Source organism: Triticum aestivum, chromosome 1A (assembly GCF_018294505.1).
Source record: "Triticum aestivum cultivar Chinese Spring chromosome 1A, IWGSC CS RefSeq v2.1, whole genome shotgun sequence".
NCBI classification, from domain to species: Eukaryota; Viridiplantae; Streptophyta; class Magnoliopsida; order Poales; family Poaceae; genus Triticum; species Triticum aestivum.
This window is the reverse complement of record NC_057794.1, coordinates 248,570,548-248,590,957: the sequence shown is the minus strand read 5'-3', so window position 1 is coordinate 248,590,957 and position 20,410 is coordinate 248,570,548.

The following is a 20,410-nucleotide window of genomic DNA, read 5'->3' as shown; positions in this document are numbered from 1 at the left end:
CTGCCGGCTCTGAAGTTGAGTCGAGCGAGGCCGGCGAGGAAGAGCCCGAGCCTTCAGAAAGCTTGCTGCAGGCGGAGCCTCCGGCCCCGCCAAGAAGGCGTCTTCGCAGGGCCGCGGACGTAGCGGGGCGGCAGCCGGGTCAACACCCGCTGAGCCGTGCGACACGCTCTACCGCGGCAAGCAATGTTGCCGCGGGAGCGCCTCACGCAGCAGCGGCAACTGGAGCGGGATCTTCCCGGGCCACCGCCATCGCCCCCGCCAAGCGGGCAAGGGATCCTACTCCTCCGCCTCGCCGCACCGGAGGGGAGCCGGACTTCGATCTTTCCGCGCTCAGCTCCGACGAGGAGGAAGAAGAGTAAGTTTCTTTGGTGCTCTTGTAGTTCTTCAATCTTGTTGTTTTTATCTTGTATCTGACTTGCTTTAATCTGAACTCCTTTCTTTTCAGGACGCTGGCCCAGAGAGCGGCGAAGAGGTCCAAGGCCGCGGTGATTGTCATCGAAGATGACCCCACCGTGTCAGCAGGGGGTGGGTCCGAGACCACCTTGACGGACCCGGCAACCACTCCTCAAAGCAGCCCCCAGCGCAGCCCCCAGCGTAAGTTCATAGTCAGCTTTCTGCTGTCAGGCGCGCATGAGTGCTTTTTCCTTTGTTGATATCTTGCTTGTTGATTTGTGTAGGAGCAGAGCAGCCATATCAGGAGCGCCCGGAAGCTGGTCCCGAAGTGCCATCTGCTTCGACTACGCCGCCAAGGTGGAGTCCCCGGCAAGGGAGCGCTCTCCAGCAAGTGAGAACTCTCCGGCAAGGGGCAGTTCTCCAGTAAGGGACAGCACCGTTGATCCTGCGGCGGCCGAGACCGCAACTGCAGATCTTGGCACAGGTAATTCACTTGTCCAAAAACTTTCTCTTGGGTTCTTCTTCTTCTGATTTTCTTCTCTTGGATTTTTGATTGATTTTTCTCCCTCCTTCGTTCTTCAGACCCATCTGCTGCTGAGCCAATGGAGACAGAGGGCGCCGGCGAGGAAGGCGCGCATGGTAGCACTGACGACGCCGCCGCCAACGAAGAAGGGGTCGGTGCTGATGAGACCGTCGGCGAGGAGGCCGCCAAGGCTGCCGCTGCAGAAGCCGGTGAGGGGTCGGGCGATCGCACTGACGACCCTGAGGCCGCAGGAGTGCCAGGCGCTGCGCCGACCGCCGATCCCTCTGCCGCTGCTGCAGAGCCGGGCTCCGAGGAGCCCCAGCCCGGCGGCTACTTGAAGGCCGGCGACGATATCTTCATCAAGCTACCTTGGGCGTCGAGCTCCAGGGCGCCGGTCGAGGGGGAAACTTTCGATGAGGAGGTGCTCGCCTCCGCTGGACTGTCGTTGGTCGACGCGCCCAGCAGCAGCAGTGACGAGCCTGAGGAGGAGCAGCTGCTGCGGAAGCTGCTGTCACTCTACCGCGCATGGCGAGCCAAGCTGGCTTCCCGGGAAGCGCTTGTCGCGAAGGCGGGAGTTGATATGGAGAAGCGCGCGGAGGAGCTCCGGGGCCACAATCAAGAACCTCTCCGGTCCCTGGCACAGGAGCGGGAGCGACTCGCCGAGGAGCGCACGGCCTTCCTTCTCGAGAAGGCCGAAGCTGAGGAGGAACAAAGGCTGGCCGCCGAGAAGCAGTCCGCGCGAGAAGGCGAATTGGTGCAGCGGAAGGCCAACCTCGACAGCTACGAGGAGGAGCTCGCCGAGCGCGAGCAAGCACTTGGCGGGGCGCTCAAGGAAGCAAAGGACGCTGCCGCAACCGCAGAGGCCGCCAAGAAAGAGCTGCAGGAGAAGGTGGCGCAGCTGGAGGCCAACATCGGGAAGAGCGGCGAGGAGCTTGCCGCGCTCAAGCGTGAGCGTGAGAAGGATGCTGCCGCCCACGGTGAGCTACAAGGTCTTCTCGCTGAGAGGGGCAAGGAGCTTAGCGCCGCCAAGGATTCTAATGCAGACCTGGAGTTGAAGCTGGCCACGCTGACGCAGACGCTGGACGACGCCAAGGAGTGGGAGAAGACCTTGTTGGAGACGGTCAAGGCTGACAAGGCGCTACTGGAGAGCATCGCAGTTACCCAGAACTCATTCAGAGATACTGTGGAGCACTGGACCGAGGGTCTGGTGAATATTGCCGTAGTCATCGACGAGGAGCTGGCGCAGCTGGGGATGGAGGACTTTGGGTATCCCTCCGACGAGAATCTCCAACCCAGCGCCAAGCTCAGCCTGTTCTTCAAGGGCGTGGCGACGGCACTCCAACGGCTCCGGGAGAGGATCCCAAAGCAGCTGGCCGACGAGTCGCGCAGAATCTGCGCCGGAGTTCTCCAGAAGGTGCTGATGAAGGTGGCCTTCCGCAATCCAGGCCTCAGCTTCACCAACGTCCTCAAGTCCTTGCCGCCAGACGCCGATCGGGACGCACTCAAGGCCCTTGTCGCACCCATTGTGGACAAGGTGAGTGAGATCAAGAGGGTTGAGGGCGACCGCGTAGACTAGGCCGCCCATTTCTTCTTTTCCCTTGTCGCTGCTAATCTTGTTATGAAAACAGTCTGTTAGAGCTGCGACAAGTTATCTTGTAATATAAATTTATTTCTGTTATCAATTGCTATGTTATTTCCTCTACTAGATTCCTTCCTTTGTATGTTTTTACCCTACGCTTCTAGGGAACTTGTCGGCGCAGGCACCCAAGCCGCGAGCGCTGAGTGCGGAACGTCAGCAGCCTGCTGGCGGCGCTGCTTCCGACAAAAAACCTTGTCGCGACTAGATGCAGCACACTTAAGTTGTTGAGCAGACTTGAAACAAAGTAAGGGCGCAACTAGCCATGAGTTGGTTCCTCCGCACACAGGTTTTCCATACAAAGCAGGGTCGTTCAAGGAAGATAACTCAAAAATTTAAAAACTGATTGCTCAAACTTTGGCAACTTATCTTTTCTGTCGTTTGCTTCCTGGCAAGGCAAAACTTTGCTTGAACGACGCCTGGTCCATACCACAATCTTCTCCTCCCCCCCCGGCAAACTTGTGTGCGGGGGAACCTTCTTTTCCTTTGTTGAAAAGAAGAAGGAAGAGAAAATAATGATATGGAGCCCTTCGGCTCGTTATTGCTTACCGGATGTAGGTGCTGCACAAAGTGTCAGATAATGCATGCAAGAAAGAAACTAATGCATGAAATGGACAAGTTGTGTGGAGCACATGGGGTTTTATTTATGCACGGGATCTGCGCCCGGCTTTGTACAAAGGATTACATGCAACAGCGGCAAGACTTGTACAAAAGGTGGTTGCCGGAATGGGTTCCGGCAACCGCGCCCTACGGGAAAAACTTACGGAGATGTTCTATGTTCCAGGAGTTGCTCACCGGAATGCCATCTTCGGTCTCAAGGCGGACAGCGCCGGGCCTAGTGACTCGTTTCACCCGATAAGGGCCTTCCCACTTCGGCGTCAACTTGTTGGAATTCTTGGCGGATTGAACGCGCCGAAGAACAAGGTCGCCTTCCTCGAAGCTTCTGGCCTTAACTTTGCGGCTATGGTAGCGGTGCAAAGCTTGCTGGTATCGAGCAGCTCGTACAGCAGCCTGAAGACGATCTTCCTCAAGGAGCAGCGCGTCGTCTTGTCGCAGCTGTTCTTGCTCAAGCTCATCATAAGCGAGCACTCGAGGTGATCCGTATACGAGTTCCATGGGGAGAACTGCCTCTGCTCCATAGACTAGAGCGAAAGGCGTCTGGCCAGTGGCTCGATTTGGCGTCGTTCTGATCGACCAAAGAACCACCGGCAGTTCCTCGATCCAGTTTCTTCCGCACTTGCGCAGCCTGTCGAAAGTTCTGGTCTTGAGCCCGCGTAACACTTCAGCATTTGCCCTCTCTGCTTGATCGTTGCTTCTCGGATGAGCAACAGAAGCGAAGCAGACCTTGGCGCCAAGGTCTTGGACGTACTGCATGAAGGTGCAGCTCGTGAATTACGTGCCGTTGTCGGTGATGATCCTGTTAGGGATCCCGAAACGGCAAACAATTGACCTGAAGAACTTGACTGCTGACTGTGCTGTCACCTTCCTCACTGGCTGCACTTCCAGCCACTTTGTGAACTTGTCGATTGCGACGTACAAGTACTCAAAGCCCCCGACAGCTCGGGGGAAAGGGCCGAGGATATCGAGCCCCCAGACCGAAAATGGCCAGGATAAAGGGATCGTCTGGAGAGCTTGAGCTGGCTGGTGTATCTGTTTGGAGTGGAACTGGCACGCTTCACACTTGGTTACTTGTGTAGTTGCATCCTGGAGGGCTGTCGGCCAAAAGAAACCTTGCATGAAAGCTTTGCCGGCAAGTGCTCTTGCGCCAATGTGGTGGCCACATATGCCTCCATGTATCTCTGCCAACAGCTTTTGTCCATCTTCCCGGCAAACACACTTCAATTTCACACCGTTGAGTCTTCTTTTGTACAGTATGCTATCGACAAACTGGTACATACTTGACTGCCGGGCTACTTTTTTCGCTTCTTCTTGCTCTTCGGGAAGTTCTCCTGTCTGAAGGAAATGGACAATCTGCTGTGCCCATGCTGGAGCTTGTGGCTCGACAACAAGGACTAAAGGCACATCTGCTGCTGCGGGAACATCCGCTTCTACGGCAAGGACTTGCGGCCCTGCCGGAGCTTGGTGTTCCCCGGCAAGCTTGCCGGAGCAAAACTTGTCGGGAGCGTCTGCTTCAACGGAACAAACCATAAGGCTTGCCGGAGCAGACTGCCCCTCAGCATCCTTGGTGTTGATCTTGGGGACTTTGTTGGCGGCGGCTTCGGGGAGCTCTGCCGGAAAGTAGTCACCAGAAACCAACTTCCTCTTCTTGCTTTGTCCAGTTGATGGTGTTACGGATGGTTGAGTCAACTTGAGCACAAAGATCCCTGGTTCCACAGGTAACTTTAGTGCGGCGCACTTTGACAGGCCATCAGCAATGTCATTCTGAGCTCTTGGGATATGCTCCATCTGTAGGCCATCAAAATGCTCTTCTAGCTTCCTCACTTCATCAACATATGCTTCCATCAATGGACTCTGGTAGTTCTTGTTCACTTGGCGGACGACAAGCTGTGAGTCACCCCTGACAATGAGCTTCTTGATCCCAAGGTCCGCTGCGATTCTGAGACCGGCAAGCAATCCTTCATACTCTGCAGTATTGTTGGTTGCTTGCTCCTTGGGAAAGTGCATCTGGACTACGTACTTGAGGTGCTCTCCGGTGGGCGCGACAAGCAGCATGCCCGCACCGGCGCCTTGCAGCGAGAAGGCACCATCAAAGTACATCAGCCACTCTTTGCTTGCCTCTTTGACGGGGATGCTCGTCTCTGGAATTTCTTCATCTGGTGTTGGCGTCCATTCTGCTATGAACTCTGCCAATGCTTTGCTTTGGATAGTTGAAGTGCTCTCAAACTAGAGGCCAAAGCTTGACAGTTCCAGCGCCCACTCGACAATCCTGCCTGTCGCTTCTGGATTTTGCAGTATCCTCTTCAGCGGAAAGCGAGTGACGACTATGATCTCATGTGCTTGGAAGTAATGGCGCAGCTTTCTCGAGGCCATGAGGAGGCCGAAAAGCAACTTCTGCACACCAGAGTACCTTGATCTAGCCCCCTGTAGAAGGGAACTGACAAAGTAAACTGGGCGCTGCACCATTCTCTTCTGCATCTTATCATGCTCCTGCGCAGATCCATCTCTGTCGGGACCAGAGCTTGTCGGCGAAGCCCCCTGCTTGTCGCTGGATGCATCTGCCGTGGTTGCTGGCTCATCATCTGCCTCCCTCTCCGCCACTAACGCAGCACTAACCACTTGATTGGTTGCCGCTATATACAGCAGCAACTTCTCTTGCGGCTTAGGTGTGACAAGTGTTGGAGTGGAGGACAGGTATCTCTTCAAGTCCTGCAGCGCAGCCTCCGCCTCCGGAGTCCATTTTATTGGACCTGCCTTTTTCAAAATTTTGAAAAATGGCAGGGCGCGCTCAGCAGATCTAGAGATAAACCTGCTGAGAGCAGCCACGCAACCGGCAAGCCTTCGTACATCCTTGACGCGCTTTGGTGCTTCGATCTGCTCAATGACCTTGATCTTGTCGGGATTGGCTTCAATTCCCCGCTGAGACACGAAGAACCCGAGAAGCTTGCCGGAAGGGACTCCAAACACGCACTTCTCGGGGTTAAGCTTGAGGTTGATCTTGCGCAGATTTGCAAATGTCTCGTCTAAATCTTGAATCAGGGTCGCCCTGTTCTTGCTCTTGACCACTATGTCATCCATGTAGGCTTCCACATTTCTGTGCATCTATGGCTCAAAGGCGTGGTGGACTACCCTTGCGAATGTTGAACCAGCATTCTTCAAACCGAAAGGCATCCGTACGAAGCAGTACGTGCCACACGGGGTGATAAATGCGGTTTTCTCTTCATCCTCTTCTGCCATGAAGATCTGATGGTATCCTGAGTATGCATCAAGAAATGAAAGCAAATCACATCTGGCTGTGGAGTCAACAATCTGGTCAATGCGCGGCAAGGGAAATGGGTCTTTGGGACAAGCTTTATTAACATCAGTGAAGTCAATACAAAGCCTCCATTTCCCGTTAGCCTTGCGCACAACAACAGGATTGGCCAACCACATGGGATGGAGCACTCCTATGACAAGGCCTGCTGCTTCCAACTTCTTGATTTCTTCTGCGATGAATTCTTGGCACTCCACTGCCTGTTTCCTGACTTTCTGCTTGACGGGCCGCGCATGAGGACAGACGACAAGGTGGTGCTCAATTACTTTCCTGGGAACACCGGGGATATCAGACGGTTGCCACGCAAACACGTCGACATTCGCCCGTAGGAAAGCAACGAGCGCGCTTTCCTATTTGGGGTCAAGAGTGGTGCTGATGGTGAAGGTACCACCAGTGCCGTCCTCCTTGGCAGACACCTTCTTGGTCTCAGGTGGAGCTGCCATTGCCTTCTTACACTTGCCGGTGGAGCTCGATGGTGTGTCCTCGACGGTAGCACAGCACTTCGAAGAGGTGCGCTTGCTGGAGTGGGCATCAGAGCTCTTGCCGGACTAGGTCTTCTTCTTCCCCCCGGGAGCTTCAGCGGCAAGTGTATTGCGTTGTGCTGCGGCTGCTGCTTCCCGGTAGATCTTGTCGGCACAGATAAGAGCATCCTTCTTGTCGCCAGGGACAGAGATGACACTTATCGGGCCTGGCATTTTCAGTACGTTGTACGCATAGTGAGAGGCTGCCATGAACTTGGCGAGTGCCGGACGGCCAAGGATTCCATTGTAAGGTAATGGAAAGTCAGCAACATCAAACGTGACCCTCTCAGTCCTGAAGTTCAGCTCGCTGCCAAATGTTACCGACAACGTGATCTTTCCCTTCGGCTTGCTCCTTCTCGGGTTGATTCCTTGAAATGTACCGGTCTCTTCGAGCTCGCTGTCAGGGATCTGGAGTTTCTGGAGCACCGCGGAGGAGATCAGGTTCAAGTCGGCCCCGCCGTCAACTAGCATCTTAGTGACCTTGAGGTTGCGGATTGTTGGTGACACCAACATCGGCAAGCACCCGACCGCAGTTATGCGATCAGGGTGGTCCTCAATATCAAAGATGATAGGCGTGCTGGACCATTTCAGAGGCTTGCGTGACTCGACGGGTGGTTCTGCTGCATTAACTTCCTGCACCCACTGCTTGACCTGACGGTGCGAGGTATGCAGAGAAGCACCACCGTCAACGCACAGGACCTCTGTGGCTTTCTGGAACTCCTGCTCATCAGTCTCCTCATCATCCATGTCTTCATCGTCGTCGTCATCTTCATCCTTGTCGCGTCCGCGAGGAGGTCTGTCTCCTTGCTGCTGCTTGGCCTTGCCGCGGCGTCCTCCTCGGCCGGGACGTTTCTTGCCGGATCCCCCAGCACCTTCCTGGGCCTTCTCCTTGTCGCACCGCTTGTATTCAGCTTTCTGTTGCTGAACAAGCTGCTCGACTTTCTTGCAGCTCTGGAGATCATGGCCCTTGGTGCGGTGGATCTTGCAATACTGCTTGTTGGTGCCGTCCTGCTTGTCGGCGACCGCCACCTCCGCGGCAACCTCCTTGCCGGAGTCACCAGCTTTGGCTTTCTTGGCGCCACCACCATTGCCGGACTGCTCAACAACTAGCACCTCTTTGCCTTTCCTCTTCCTGTTGTTCCGCCGCCGGTTTTTCCTTGCCGGGGCAGCATCTTCACTGTCAGATCCTCCCGCTCCTACATTCTCTCCGGGGAGTCTCCTCCCTTCCTCAGCACGTGCACACTTGTCGGCCAGTGCATATAACTCACTGACGTCCCTGATCTTGCACATCGCCATTTCCTCCCACATCCTGCGGTTTCGCACATTCTGATGGAACGCGCTGATCAGGGTGGACGTCTGGGATGTTGTGCTGCACACTGCTGAATCTCTAAATGTACTTGCGCAGGGGCTCTCCTTCCTTCTGGGCGAGCATATGAAGATCACTCTCCTGGCCATGAGGCTTGTGTCCGCCTGTGAAGGCGCCGACAAACTGATGGCACAGATCAGCCCAAGAGGATATGGAGTTGTCTGGCAAGTGCATGAGCCAGGATCTGACGTTGGGCTTGAGCACCAGCGGGAAGTAGTTGGCAAGGATCTTGTCATCCCGTCCCCCGGCAGCCTGCACCGCAATGGTGTAGATGCTGAGGAACTCCGACGGATGCGTCTTGCCGTCGTACTTCTCCGGTATGTCTGGCTTGAAGTTCTTCGTGCTGGGCCACTGGACTTGCCGCAGCTCACGAGTGAACCCAGGGCAACCTACCGCGTACGGCAGATCGCCTGGTTCCCTTGGCGCATGCATGTCAATAGAGGGCCCAGCGCGCTTGTCGGATTGACGTCGCGCTTCTCTTCGGCGCTCGATGCGAGTTCGAGCGTCTTCTTGTTGTCGATCATGAAGAACTTGACGCTGATCGCGACGAGCTCATGGATCTGACGATGCGGTGGAGTCGCTGTCGAGGTGGATCCGGCGAGTCGGCGATCTTGGCCTTCGGGGTGGTGATTGCATGATAGTTGCACCTCCACCCATTTCGTCGCCACCGGCTCGCGCCCGGCCACCCTGCCGCGGCGGCGACGCGCTCGGCCGCCATGGAGTGTCGCCGTTGGCGTAGCCGATGAGACTCTGAATGGTGGCCCTCCATTCGTCGATCTTGTCCGACGTCGGAGGGTAATCTATGAGCAGTTGAGCTCGCGCCAAAGCTTTTGCTGGAGTGGTGGGTGGTAGTGGCGGACGGCGCGAGGAGCGGGACGTGCTCGGACTTCTAACTATGTTGGAAGGAGCAGTATCCCGTACAGGCGACCGTGCCCCGCTCGTGCCAGCACGCTGGCGTGCATGCTGGTCTTGAGCGCCCCGAGATCCACCAGCTTGGTCTTGGCCTATCATGCGTATGGCACTGCGAGTGCCATGATGTTGTTGGTCTTGCGCCTCCTGAGAGTGGCGCGGAACATGTACAGTCGCCGAGGTTTGTGCAGCCTTATCCTTGGACCTGGCAGCATCATAAGCTTCCTCGTCGCCGTCCATTCTTCCGCCGGCGTCCATTCTTCCGCCGGCGTCCATTCCACCACCCGTTTGCTCCAACGGTGGCGGAAGTGACGTGGACGGAGTGGCTGCCGCCGAAGTCTTCTTCTTCGGTGGCATGTTGATGAAGGGAATGAAGATCTAGCTCGTGTGAACGCCGGATCAGCTTCGCACAATCTCGACGCCCCCTACCTGGCGCGCCAAAGATGTCGGGGAAACTGATCCACGAACATCTATGGGGCCGGCGGACCGAGCCCCTTTTGGTTCGGCAGGGGGCGGAGATCACACGAAGAGCAGATCGAGGCGAAGCACACGAGCAGTTTACCCAGCTTCGGAGCTCTCCGGAGAGATAACACTCCTACTGCTGCTTGTTTGATTATCTTGTGTTCTTGCTCCAGAGAGAGAGAGCGTAGTGTTTTTCTGGGTTCCGAACCAGTCGAACCTCCTCTACGTTGCGCATGGGCCTCCTTTTATACGCTAAAGGGGTCACCGACAGGTGGCAACGCAGAGAAGGGTATAAATGTAAAAAGTGAGGTGGTTGGTACAGTTACTTGTACAGTGCACCCTACCTAACCCTGACGGCAGGGGACAAGGGCATTAAATGCCCGTCCGAGTCGCCCAAACAGTGCAGAAAAGGACCGTTAGGGGCGCCACCGTTCGCCACGATGGCGATCTTGTCAGCTTCGCATGCCACTACGCACCGCTGGCTGCACAGCCTCCCACCACGCGCGCCTGGAGAGGCCCCCAGAGTGACACGTTGGTGGATGTGCTGGAGCATGGGCACAGAGTGGCCGCCTGCCGCGGCAAGCGCCTTGCCACTGCTGTTATCTTGTCGGGTCCGAAAGCTTGTCGCTCACTGGGCCTCGAGGTACCTTGGTTGGTCTTCCCGGCAAGCTCCTCTTGCCGGGGCCTTGTTGCCTTGCCGGAGCGCGTGGCGCATCGCGGCAAGTTCCTTGGAGTGCCTTGGTTGGCCTTCCCGGCAAGCTCCTCTTGCCGGGGCCTTGTCTCCTGAGCTTAAATACTTTGTTCTTGAATGGCTCCAAGGGAACCACGGAGGATCATGGCGTTCGCCCGGCAAGCCTTGCCGCGGGGTGCTGCAACTGCCCGTGCACAAGTTCGGGGTACTAGGGTACCCCTATTCTAGTACACCGACAAGTAGCAATCACACACTTATTACATCGAGTGTCTCAAAAGAGAACTTATTACAATAAATATGACTTAAGGCCATCTAATAACGATAACAACGGAAGACTTGGAAGATAAGTGAGTCCATCAACTCCAACGGCATCACTGAGTATAGAACCACGACCTAAAACTCCTTAATCGCCGTCTGAAAAGTCTACAACATTAACATTGCAGCCCAAAACAGGTCAGCACATGGAATATGCTGGCAATGTAACACATAGAGAGTAATGGAATGAAACAGCTATACTATATGCATATTTGGCTGGTGGAAAGCTCTATGGTTACAGTTTTGCGTAAAGCCAATTTTTCCCTACTTCAAAGGAATAAATTTAATTACTATCATGGTAGTTGTTAAACATTGAGAATGGTTGAGAGCATTCTCAATCCCAATTAAGCATCATCATTAAACATAACCCAACAAAATTAATTTTAGAGTAACATGTTGAGATTCACATGATAATCCAGGTACTAGATACTCAAGATGTCCATAACCGGGGACACGGCTAACCATGATTAGTTTATTACACTCTGCAGAGGTTTGCGCACTTTTCCCCACAAGACTCGATCGCCTCCGTTTGGTTTCTCGCACTACATGGTGTTTGAGAAGACGGATGACCGAGACATAGTCTTTCAGAAGCGCTAGCACCTTACGATCGGGTAGACCGTACCACCTACATCCCCTACATCTGCTAGTCTACCACTGTAAGAGTTCGCACGACTTAGTCAACTATGCTAGAGCCCATAATAGCTTGTGGCTGCACACAGAAGTTTCTAGTATGAATAGTCTCATGATCCCTTTGAGCCTGGGTGGCGGTCCAAAGAAAACAGGCAAGTCCTGGAATACCCAGGTGCCTCAATCCACCCAGATGTGTGTTTAAGTTGCCACCTTAGATAAACCAATAATTAACAAAACTCACATCTATCATGGATATCACTCACCCAATCCACGTCTACTAGCATAGCATGGCATAATAAGAAAACGTAGAAGTAACTCCCAAAGGTTTGATAATAAACAGGTAATAGGTACTACCTCATCTACTTCCCATCCCACAATCTAATTAGATCCTAATCATGCAATGTGTGAGGATTGATCTAATGCAATAAAACTAGGTAGTAGAAAAGGTATGATCAAAGTGTTACTTGCCTTGCTGATGATCCGGGAAACCTAGCGATTCGAAGTAACAAGCGGCGCACTCCGGGTACTCTATCGCAAACAACAAACAAGCATACAATAAGTACTCATCTAATGCACGGGTAAAACTCAAATAAGATTCCTAACCAGAAGGTTCAACTTAAGAGATCCGGTTGGCAAAAAGAATCAAATCGAATGAAGCAACGAAAGTCAAACGGCGAAAGAAAACAACTTCGTTCTACTAATCTGAATCTAGGACAAATTTTACAGTAGCAAAAACTGGTTTAAGTTGGTTAAACGAATAGAGGGTTTCGAGACGAAACTCTAGGCACTTGAATCGCCTGATTCCGATAAATGAGCGAAAAGTTATACTAAAAAGAAAATCGAATCAGGAATCGCGATCAGAAAAATCATGGATTAAATCCGAGAAAAAGAAAAACGACGAACGTTCGCTAGAACGAACGAACGGACGAACGCTCGCTATTTAAATAAACCGGAAAATCCGATCTATTTAAAAAACCGAATCTAAAAAAACGACGGAAAAACCGAACGGTTTTTCGAAAAAATATAAAAAAACATCGCGGATTTCAAGGCGACGGCGGACCTCAGGCAGCGTGCGGCGGCGGCGGCGTCCGGCGGCGGCGAGGCGGCGCGGCAATGGGGGAGCGGCGGCGGCGTGGCGGCGGGAGCTGGGTGCGGCTCGGGCTAGGGTTAGCTCTGGCTGGGCCTCCCCCCGGCTTATATAGCCTAACGGGCCGGGAGTCCTAGTCGGACACGGCCCTAGGTCGGTTCGATTTTTTTTAAATAATTAGGCGCAGAAGAAAAATAAAAAGAAATACTAATCGGACTCCAAAAATTCCGAAATAAATTTTCACGCGCTTATAAAATCAAGCCGCCCAAGGTGAACATTTATTTGGGACCTAAATGCAATTTTGAAAAACGCACATTTTTCCTAAATTCAAATAAAACACCGAAAAACTCCGAAATAAAATCTTATTTAATTTTATTATTAAATCCTCAATATTTCTTTATTTTGTTAAAGTCGTTTTGTTCCCTCTCTCATATTTTTGTAATAGAAATAATTGATGATAAAATAAATAAATCAAATGATCCTATTCTCAAAATTTGAGAAAACTCAAATACGAAAATAACGAAATCCCCAACTCTCTCCGTGGGTCATTGAGTTGCGTAGAATTTCTAGGATCAACCAAAATGCAAAATAAAATATGAAATGCATTGATGATCTAATGTATAACATTCCAAATTGAAAATTTGGGATGTTACAAACCTACCCCCCTTAAGATGAATCTCGCCCTCGAGATTCGGGTTGGCTAGAAAATAGGTGAGGGTGGTCCTTGAGCAAATCTTCCTCTCGCTCCCAGGTGGCTTCGTCCTCTGTGTGGTGGCTCCACTGAACTTTGCAAAACTTGATAACCTTGCTGCGAGTAACTCGGCTGGCAAACTCGAGGATCTTAATTGGTTTCTCCTCGTACGTCGAATCATTATCCAACTGAATAGTTTCCAAAGGCACTGTGTCTCTCAAAGGTATGTTAGCCATCTCCGCATGACACTTCTTCAACTGGGAAACGTGGAACACATCATGAACTCCTGACAATCCTTCAGACAATTCCAACTTGTAGGCCACTTCTCCCATACGCTCCAAAACTCGATATGGTCCTACAAATCGTGGCGCTAACTTCCCTTTAACTCCAAAATGCTTTGTTCCCCGAAGTGGAGATACTCGAAGATAAGCTCTATCTCCGACTTTGTAAACCGTCTCCTTACGTTTAGAATCTGCATAACTTTTCTGTCTGGACTGGGCTACCTTGAGCCTATCGCGAATCAACTTCACCTTCTATTCAGACTCTTTAATCAAGTCAGGTCCAAACAACTGGCGGTCTCCAACTTCGTCTCACGATAACGGTGTCCTGCACCTTCTTCCGTACAATGCTTCAAAAGGGGCCATCTTTAAACTGGTTTGGTAATTGTTGTTGTAAGAGAACTCTGCATATGGCAAATTATCGTCCCAACTAGATCCGTAATCTAGCGCACAAGCTCTCTGCATATCCTCCAAAATCTGATTGACTCTCTCGATATGTCCATCTGTCTGTGGATGAAAAGCTGTACTGAATTCTAGCCTGGTACCCAAAGTTTCGTGCAACTGCTTCCAGAACTTTGAGGTAAACTGGGTTCCTCTATCTGATAAGATACTCCTTGGAACTCTATGCAAACATATGACCTTGTTCATGTATATCTTTGCCAACTTAGCACTGGTGTAAGTGGTCTTTACTGGGATGAAATGAGCTACTTTCGTCAATCGATCGACTACAACCCAAATCGAGTCATAGCCTGAACGAGTCCTGGGCAATCCCGTGATAAAATCCATGCCTAACTTATCCCACTTCCATTCGGGTATCGGCAATGGTTGTAACAATCCTGCTGGCTTCTGATGCTCTGCCTTTACTCTCTGACATACATCACAGACTGCTACATACTCCGCAATATCCTTCTTCATTCCGGTCCACCAGAAAATATCCTTCAAATCCAAATACATCTTGGTATTTCCTGGGTGAATTGAATACGGTGAGTCGTGTGCCTCTTGCAAAATCAACTTCCTGATCTCCGGGTCATTGGGCACGTAAACGCGGTCTTCAAACCAAAGGGTATCGTGCTCATCCTCACGAAATCCTTTAGCTTTTCCTTTGCTCAGTTTCTCCTTAATAGCGGCAATTTCTTTGTCGGTCTTCTGAGCTTCTCTGATTCTATCCATCAAAGTTGACTGAATCTCCAATGCTGCTACATAGCCTCTCGGAATTATTTCCACACATAGTTCACGAAGATTTTCTGCTAACTCCTTGGGTATTTCTCCCGTCATTAATGTATTGACATGGCTCTTACGTCTTAATGCGTCAGCTACTACATTAGCCTTTCCGGGGTGCTATTCCAATCTCATATCGTAATCCTTGATGAGTTCCAACCATCTCCTTTGCCTGAGATTCAACTCCTTCTATGTAAAAATGTACTTCAAACTCTTATGATCCGTGTACACCTCACAATGGTTTCCAATGAGGAAATGCCTCCAGGTCTTCAGTGCATGCACTAAGGCTGCTAACTCCAAATCATGCTGGCATAATTCAACTCATGAGGCTTCAGTTGTCTTGAGGCATATGAAACAACTCTCCCTTCCTGCATAAGCACTGCTCCAAGTCCTCGACGTGAAGCATCGCAATAGACCTCATAATCTTTGGTCTGGTCTGGCAAAATCAACACTGGTGAGGTAACCAAGCGTTTCTTCAACTCCTGGAAACTAGCCTCACATTCCTCTGTCCATATGAACTTGGTGTCTTTCTTTAACAACTTAGTCATAGGCTTCGCAATCTTTGAGAAATTCTCAATAAATCTCCGGTAGTATCCTGCGAGTCCAAGAAAACTCCGGATCTCTCCAACTGTTGTTGGGGCTTCCCACTTGGTCACGGTATCAACTTTAGTGGGATCAACTGCTATACCTTCTCCAGATATAATGTTTCCGAGGAATCCTACTTCCTTCAACCAAAACTCACATTTGCTGAACTTGGCATATAATTGATGTTCTCTGAGCTTTCCAAGTACCAAACGCAAATGCTCCTTATGCTCCTCTTCATTCTTCGAATAAACCAGGATATCATCAATGAACACTACAACGAACTTATCCAAGAACTCCATAAACACTTTGTTCATCATGTTCATAAAATAGGCAGGTGCGTTAGTCAGACCAAATGACATAACAGTATACTCGTACAGCCCATACCTGGTGGTAAAAGTTGTCTTAGGAATATCCTGTTCTCGAATCTTCAACTGGTGGTATCCTGATCGCAGATAGATCTTGGAAAATACCTTAGCTCCTTTCAATCGATCAAACAGATCATTGATCATTGGTAGTGGGTACTTGTTCTTGATCGTTACTTCATTCAATCCTCGATAATCAACAACCATCCTTAACGATCCATCCTTCTTCTCCACTAGAAGTACTGGCGATCCCCAAGGCGAAGAACTTGGGTGGATATATCCCTTATCCAGTAACTCCTTAATCTGCTTCTTAATTTCCACCAAATCCTTTGCTGGCATCCTATATGGTCTCTTTGATATTGGCCCTGTGCCTGGAAATAGCTCAATCAAAAACTCAATATCTCTATCCGGTGGCATGCCTGGTAACTCCTCTGGAAATACTTCAGGGAAATCCCTTACCACTGGTACTTCCTCCTGCACAACTCCTGTTAGGCAATTTACTTGAGTCCTCTTTGGCACATGCCGGGATACATACTTGATCCTTCTCCCTTCTGGGGTAGTAAGCAAAATTGACTTACTAGCACATTCAATATTCCCTTCATACTTTGATAACCAATCCATGCCTAATATCACATCCAATCCTTGGGATTCCAATACTATTAGGTCTGAGGGGAAAAACATAGTTACCAATCCTTAATGGTAACCGATCACACCATAGACTAGCCATATATTCTGCTCCAGGCGAGGTTACTAACATTGGTGACCTAAGGGTTTGGGTTCATAGGTTATACTTATCCACAAATCCCCTTGAGATGTATGAATGCGATGCACCAGTATCAAAAAGAACGAGTGTAGTAACTGACTTAACCAAAAACTTACCTATTACTGCCTCGGGCTGAGCTTCAACCTCCTCCACGCTAACGTGGTTCACCTGTCCCCTGTTGAAAGGGTTCGGCTTCTTCCTAGAACTTCCATTGCCATTTTGGCCTTCAGGACATTCATTCGCATAATGTCCAAACTTCTGACACTTAAAGCAAGTGACTTGGCTCAGGTCCTTTTTGGCTGGGGTTGATGGGTTGGTGCGGTTCTGGCCATTGCTTCCTCCATTGCCATTACCATTCTTGGTGCCATTGTGATTGTGCGAGCTACCTCCTCCATGGGTATGTTGAAAATGTCCTCCCGGTCTAGGGGTAAAACGTGGCTTCTGCTGAGCTCCTGAATTGTACTTCCCTTGTCCATACTTCCTCTTGCGATTCTCAATTTGCTGTTGCTTCCCTTCAATCATAAGAGCACGATCTACCAACTCCTGGTAGTTGTTGAAGGTGGCTACCATCAACAGCATGCTCAACTCATCATTCAGTCCTTTCAGAAACTTCTCCTGCTTAGCTGCATCCGTAGCGACGTCATCTGGGGCATAACGTGCTAACTTACTAAAGTCCTCCACATACTGGCCAACTGTCCGTCCTCCTTGGCGCAAGTTGCGAAACTCATGCTTCTTCATGGCCATAGCTCCTGCTGAAACATGTCCAGTACGAAAAGCCTGCTGAAAGTGGTCCCATGTGGCAGTGTCGACAGGGAAGTGGCTGTGAAATTCTCCCACCATGATGCTGCGGGTCCTTCTAACTGACGTGCGGCAAACTTTACCTTCTCCGCATCTGTGCATCCTGCTATGGTCAACTCCCTAGCTGTCTTGCGGAGCCAATCATCTGCTACTATTGGCTCGGTGCTACTGGAAAACACCGGCGGATTCAGCCTAAGAAAACGGGCTAAGTGATCAATAGGTGGTGGTGGTGGTGGTGGGTTGTTGTGGTTGTTCCCTTGATTCTGATTCTAGACTAGCAACTGCATCAATGTGTTCTGTTGCTGGATCAACTAGGTGAGCTCCGGTGGAAAGGTGAATCCGGGGTCACGTCTCGGAGGCATCTGAGGGTTTAGAAAAGATGAGATGTAAGAATAGAGGGGGTCTAAAGAGAAAACACTACCCATATGCACATGAGGCAAAAGCACACAATTCACTTCAATCAATCAAACAAGGGCATACAATCGATCTATTTATCGCAAAAGTGCTCGGACTACTATATTTACATGGTGGACTACTACTACTGATGAGGTAGTCTACTAGAAATATTCTTCAGTTGCAGACTCCATGATATCTGATCCAGCTTCATCAACATAGTCATCATCGCTACTATCTGGATCCGAGTCGGTGCCGTCGATGATGATGTAGTCTTCCGGGCTAATCTCCTTGGGTTCTTCGTCTTCCTCTACTGGCGTAGGGCCTCCCATAAATATTCCAATCTTCTTGATCAGGTCGTCATTCTTCTCCACCAGTACTTCAATTTCCTCTTCATAATCTTCACGTGTAGCCTTGAGTTCTTCCTCCAGTTCCTTGATTCTAGTCTTAGCCTTCTTCAGATCTATCATGTCGGCGCACATCTGGTTCTCTTGTTGTCGAATGTGCTGATTTAACTCCTGGATAAAAGCTGCGATTGATCTATCCTTCCTGGTGCTGATCATCTCCCAGTGTTCATCTCGGTGCCCACAAATCTGGTAGATAGTATCCTTGAGATCCTTGCGGTAGACTTCTCCAATGCGTCCCATGGCAATGTGAGCTGCCATGCTCTTTCCTAGACTCCAAGTTGGTGCATCAAAAGAAAACTCTATGGGCTCAGTGACTGGCATGAACGTCCTTCCTGGAACTTGAACTTGAATCATCCAGCGCTCTTCTTCACGTAAATTGGCGTTATAGGTTCCTGTGAAGCTTGGTACTCCTATGTTCAGGTATCTCATGACGTCCAAAGGGTGTATCTTCATCCGGTTGCGTGAACTTGTTCCTTGCATCCGTCATCCTAAAAGAGTAGAAAAGATGAGAGGTCAGAAGAGAAGAGAGTGGATAGTGATCTAGGTCTTTTAGCTTAGTGGTCGTGTCCTAAAGTCAGCGTGTGCTCTGATACCATCTCTGTAGCGACCAGACCTCAAAGAGTCTGATCTCTGTGCTCCGGTGTCATCCCTGGATCAGTAATGCTGACACCACACAGTACTTGGAGGATTTATAGCAGAGTAGCAATCACACACTTATTACATCGAGTGTCTCAAAAGAGAACTTATTACAATAAATATGGCTTAAGGCCATCTAATAACGATAACAGCGGAAGACTTGGAAGATAAGTGAGTCCATCAACTCCAACGGCATCACTGAGTATAGAACCACGACCTAAAACTCCTTAATCGTCGTCTGAAAAGTCTGCAACATTAACGTTGCAGCCCGAAATGGGTCAGCACATGGAATATGCTAGCAATGTAACACATAGAGAGTAATGGAATGAAACAGCTATACTATATGCATATTTGGCTGGTGGAAAGCTCTATGGTTACAGTTTTGCGTAAAGCCAATTTTTCCCTACTTCAAAGGAATAAATTTAATTACTATCATGGTAGTTGTTAAACATTGAGAATGGTTGACAGCATTCTCAATCCCAATTAAGCATCATCATTAAACGTAACCCAACAAAATTAATTTTAGATTAACATGTTGAGATTCACATGATAATCCAGGTACTAGATACTCAAGATGTCCATAACTGGGGACATGGCTAACCATGATTAGTTTATTACACTCTGCAGAGGTTTGCGCACTTTTCCCCACAAGACTCGATCGCCTCCGTTTGGTTTCTCGCACTACATGGTGTTTGAGAAGACGAATGACCGAGACATAGTCTTTCAGAAGCGCTAGCACCTTACGATCGGGTAGACCGTACCACCTACATCCCTACATCTGCTAGTCTACCACTGTAAGAGTTTGCATGACTTAGTCAACTATGCTAGAGCCCATAATAGCTTGTGGCTGCACACAGAAGTTTCTAGTATGAATAGTCTCATGATCCTTTTGAGCCTGGGTGGCAGTCCAAAGAAAACAAGCAAGTCCTGGAATACCCAGGTGCCTCAATCCACCCAGATGTGTGTTTAAGTTGCCACCTTAGATAAACCATTAATTAACAAAACTCACATCTGTCATGGATATCACTCACCCAATCCACGTCTACTAGCATAGCATGGCATAATAAGCAAACGTAGAAGTAACTCCCAAAGGTTTGATAATAAACAGGTAATAGGTACTACCTCATCTACTTCCCATCCCACAATTTAATTAGATCCTAATCATGCAATGTGTGAGGATTGATCTAATGCAATAAAAGGGTAGTAGAAAAGGTATGATCAAAGTGTTACTTGCCTTGCTGATGATCCGAGAAACCTAGCGAATCGAAGTAACAAGCGGCGCACTCCGGGTACTCTATCGCAAACAACAAACAAGCATACAATAAGTACTCATCTAGAGGTTCAACTTAAGAACTCCGGTTGGCAAAAAGAATCAAATCGAACGAAGCAACGAAAGTCAAATAGCAAAAGAAAACAACTTCGTTCTACTAATCTGAATCTAGGGCAAATTTTATAGTAGCAAAAACTGGTTTAAGTTGGTTAAACGGATAGTGGGTTTCGAGACGAAACTCTAGGCGCTTGAATCGCCTAATTCCGATAAACGAGCGAAAAGTTATACTAAAAAGAAAATCGGATCAGGAATCGCGATCAGAAAAATCGCGGATTAAATCCGACAAAAAGAAAAACGACGAACGTTCGCTAGAACGAACGAACGGACGAACACTCGCTATTTAAATAAACCAGAAAATCCGATCTATTAAAAAAACAAATCAAAAAAAACGATGGAAAAACCAAACGGTTTTTCGAAAAAAATAAAAGAAAAAAAACTGGCGCGGATTTCGAAGCGGCGGCGGACCTCGGGCGGCGTGCGGTGGC